The sequence below is a fragment of the Triticum aestivum genome, chromosome 1A, assembly GCF_018294505.1.
Source record: "Triticum aestivum cultivar Chinese Spring chromosome 1A, IWGSC CS RefSeq v2.1, whole genome shotgun sequence".
Taxonomy (NCBI): Eukaryota; Viridiplantae; Streptophyta; class Magnoliopsida; order Poales; family Poaceae; genus Triticum; species Triticum aestivum.
The window spans coordinates 543,250,754-543,255,335 of NC_057794.1; positions in this window are offsets into that span (position 1 = coordinate 543,250,754).

The window sequence follows — 4,582 nt, forward strand, 5'->3', positions numbered from 1 at the left end:
CATTCGAAGTTGTGGATTTCCAAAGTGCTTATCACGCTATTTTGGGCAGGCCAGCTTATGCACGCTTCATGGCTCGACCATGTTATGTGTATCTCAAATTGAAGATGCCTGGTCCCAAAGGTATGATCACTGTTACAGGCAATCGGAAGAAAGCAGAAGAGTGTTTTCAGAAAGGCTCAAAGATTGCTGACGCTCAGATGGCGGTGGTCGAGCTGCAAGAGTATCAGAAGACTGCAGATCCGAGTGAGTTGCTACGAGCTAAGAAGCCTGCTTCAGAATCAGCTTTTCAGTCGTCCGGTGAAACGAAGGCAGTTCACATTCACCCGACCGATCCAAACGCTGCTCCGACTCACATCTCAACAACGGTCGACTCCAAATAAGAAGAAGCGCTCATCCAGTTCCTCCGTGAGAACTGGGACATCTTCGCATGGAAGCCTGCTGACATGCCTGGAGTTCCCAGGGGGCTGGCTGAGCACCATCTACGAGTCGACCCAAAATTTAAACCTGTGAAAGAACATCTTCGACGGTCTGCCGTCCAGAAGAGGAAGGCCATTGGCGAGGAGGTGGCTCGGCTCTTAGCAGCGGAGTTCATCCGAGAAATTTACCACTCCGAGTGGCTCGCCAATGTTGTCATGGTCCCCAAGAAGGACAAGTCACTTCGCATGTGCATTGATTTCAAGCATGTCAATCGGGCCTGCCCGAAAGATCATTTTCCTCTCCCCCGATCGACCAGATAGTCGACTCGACTGCGGGATGTGAGCGTTTATCTTTCCTAGATGCCTATTCCGGGTACCATCAGATCCGTCTGTACGGGCCTGACGAGATCAAAACAGCTTTCATCACTCCATTAGGGTGCTTTTGTTATGTCACCATGCCGTTCGGCCTCAAGAATGCCGGAGCCATGTTCGTGAGGATGATTCAGAAGTGTTTGCTCACTCAAATCAGTCGGAATGTGGAGGCATACATGGATGATATTGTGGTCAAGTCACGGAAGGGTTCTGACCTGCTGACTAACCTTGCTGAAACCTTTGCCAACCTCAGGAGGTATGATATCAAGCTCAATCCGTCAAAGTGCACGTTCGGAGTTCCAGGTGGGAAGTTACTCGGTTTTCTCGTTTCCGAACGGGGAATCAACGCCAATCCTGAAAAAATTGGTACTATACTCCGGATGAAACGTCCTGTGCATGTGCATGACGTCCAGAAGCTTACAGGATGCTTGGCCGCTTTAAGTCGATTCATCTCTCGCCTCGGTGAAAAGGCATTGCCTCTTTACCGACTGATGAAGAAGTCCGACAAGTTCGAGTGGACTCCAGAAGCTGATGCAGCGTTTACAGAGCTCAAAGCTCTACTCTCCACCCAGCCGGTGCTTGCTGCCCCAATCAGCAAGGAGCCTTTGCTGATTTACATTGCAGCCACATGACAAGTTGTCAGTACAGTACTTACGGTCGAGCGGGAAGAAGAAGGAAAGGCCTTCAAAGTTCAGCGCCCAGTATATTATGTTTCTAAAGTTTTGACTCCTTCAAAGCAAAGATATCCTCATTACCAGAAGCTTGTATATGGGATTTATATGACCACGAAGAAGGTTGCACATTACTTCTCTGATCATTCCATTACAGTCATCAGCGACGCTCCACTATCAGAGATTTTGCACAACAGAGATGCAACTGGTCGAGTGGCCAAATGGGCGATTGAACTTCTTCCCCTAGATATCAAGTTTGAGGCAAAGAAAGCTATCAAGTCCCAAGCAATTGCAGATTTCGTCGCCGAGTGGATCAAACAGCAACTTCCGACTCAAGTTCACTCGGAGCACTGGTCCATGTTCTTCGATGGATCTAAGATGCTGAATGGTTCCGGTGCTGGGGTAGTATTGGTTTTCCCCTGAGGAGATAAGCTCAGATATGTTCTCCAGATTCACTTTGATTCCTCCAATAATGAAGCAGAATATGAAGCACTTTTGTATGGGTTGCGCATGGCCATTTCACTCGGCGTACGTCGCCTCATGGTCTATGGCGACTCAGATTTGGTGGTTAATCAGGCGATGAAAGAATGGGACATCAGAAGTCCAGCTATGACTGGTTATTGCAATGCAGTGAGAAAGTTAGAGAAGAAATTTGAGGGGTTAGAGCTTCATCACATCCCCCGACTGAAAAATCAAGCGGCTGATGATTTGGCAAAGATAGGCTCCAAGAGAGAAGCCATCCCCAGCAATGTGTTTTTGGAACACATCCACTCGCCATCAGTCCAAGAAGATCCTTTTACAGATGAAGCCTCGCAGCCAAAGAGTGCCACAGATTCGACTGAAGTTGAAATTCCGGCAGTGGTCGACCTAATCATGGAAGTTTTGGCAATCACCCCTGACTGGACGATACCGTACATCGCGTATATCCTGAGAAAGGAACTCCCAGAGGACAAAGAAGAGGCTCGACAGATCGTCCATCGATCCAAGGCCTTTACAGTCATAAAGGGACAGTTGTATAGAGAAAGCGCGACTGGAGTCGGTCAGAAGTGTATAACACCAAAAGAAGGTCAGATAATCCTTGATGATATCCACTCGGGGACCTGTGGTCATCATGTGTCCTCTCGGACCATTGTGGCTAAAGCATACCGAGCGTGATTTTACTGGCCAAGAGCGAATGAAATGGCAAAAGAGATAGTCGACAAGTGTGAAGGGTGCCAGTTCTACTCCAACATGTCGCACAAGCTTGCATCAGCCCTGAAGACCATTCCACTCATCTGGCCCTTTGCTGTTTGGGGACTGGACATGGTTGGCCCATTAAGAACAGGCAGGAGCGGTTTCACACATGTGCTTGTGGCAGTCGACAAGTTTACCAAATGGATTGAAGCTAAGCCTATCAAGAATCTTGATGCTTGCACTGCTATCAGTTTCGTCAGAGAGTTAACATTAAGATATGGAGTCCCGCATATCATCATCACCGACAATGGGTCAAACTTTGATTCAGACAAGTTCAGAGCTTTTTGCGCCTCTCAAGGCACACGAGTCAACTACGCATCGGTCGCCCACCCCCAGTCGAATGGACAAGCAGAAAGGGCAAATGGTCTGATTCTCAAAGGACTAAAGCCTCGGCTGATGCATGATCTCAAGCATGCAACAGGCGCTTGGGTCGACGAGCTTCCGTCGGTTCTGTGGGGATTGAGGACTACCCCGAATTGGTCGACTGGAAGAACTCCGTTCTTTCTGGTTTACAGAGCGGAAGCAGTCCTGCCGAGTGATCTACTTCACAATGCACCCCGAGTCGAGCTTTATACCGAAGATGAAGCAGAACAAGCCCGGCAAGACGCAGTCGACCTCCTGGAAGAAGAAAGAGAAATGGCTATGATCCGATCGACCATTTATCAGCAAGACTTGCGTCTATTCCATGCCAGAAATGTGAAGAGTCGAGCCTTCCAAGAAGGAGATTTAGTCCTCCGAGTGGATCAACAGAAACCACACAAGCTCGCTCCTACTTGGGAAGGTCCCTTCATCGTCACCAGAGTCCTCCACAATGGAGCATATCACCTTTACAATGTCGATCGCCAGATCAATGAGCCACGAGCTTGGAATGCAGAACTGCTCCGCCCCTTTCACACTTGAATTCTCACTCGGATGAGATGTAATAAGAAAAACTTCTGTAGTCTATTTATCAAAGACAAGAGTGTTACAAATTTTCCTATAATTGTTGTTGCTTTTGTTTGCGTGTGAAATCCCCCAGTGGGTGGCTTAGCTGCGAATCCGTTTCGCCTAAGTTTGTAAAAAAATAAAATCCTACCGAGTGGCGAGCCAGACTCCCACTCGGAGGCTTAGCTGCAGCTCAGTGCTTGCCTAAGTGTTTAAAAATCCGACCGAGTGGTGAGCCAGACTCCCACTCGGAGGCTTAGCTGCAGCCCAGTGCTCGCCTAAGTGTTTAAAAATCCTACCGAGTGGTGAGCCAGACTCCCACTCGGAGGCTTAGCTGCAGCCCAGTGCTCGCCTAAGTGTTTAAAAATCCTACCGAGTGGCGAGCCAGACTCCCACTCGGAGGCTTAGCTGCAGCTCAGTGCTCGCCTAAGTGTTTAAAAATCCTACCGAGTGGTGATCCAGACTCCCACTCGGAGGCTTAGCTGCAGCCCAGTGCTCGCCTAAGTGTTTAAAAATCCTACCGAGTGGTGAGCCAGACTCCCACTCGGAGGCTTAGCTGCAGCCCAGTGCTCGCCTAAGTGTTTAAAAATCCTCCCGAGTGGTGAGCCAAACTCCCACCCGGAGGCTTAGCTGCAGCCCAGTGCTCGCCTAAGTGTTTAAAAATCCTACCGAGTGGTGAGCCAGACTCCCACTCAGAGGCTTAGCTGCAGCCCAGTGCTCGCCTAAGTGTTTAAAAATCCTACCGAGTGGAGAGCAAACCTCCCACTCGGAGACTTAGCTGCAGTCCAGTACTCGCCTAAGTTTGAAAAAATCCTACCGAGTGGTGAGGAGACCTCCCACTCGGGGGCTTAGCTGCAGTCCAGTACTCGCCTAAGTTTGAAAAAATCCTACCGAGTGGAGAGCAGACCTCCCACTCAGGGGCTTAGCTGCAGTCCAGTACTCGCCTAAGTTTGAAAAAATCCTACC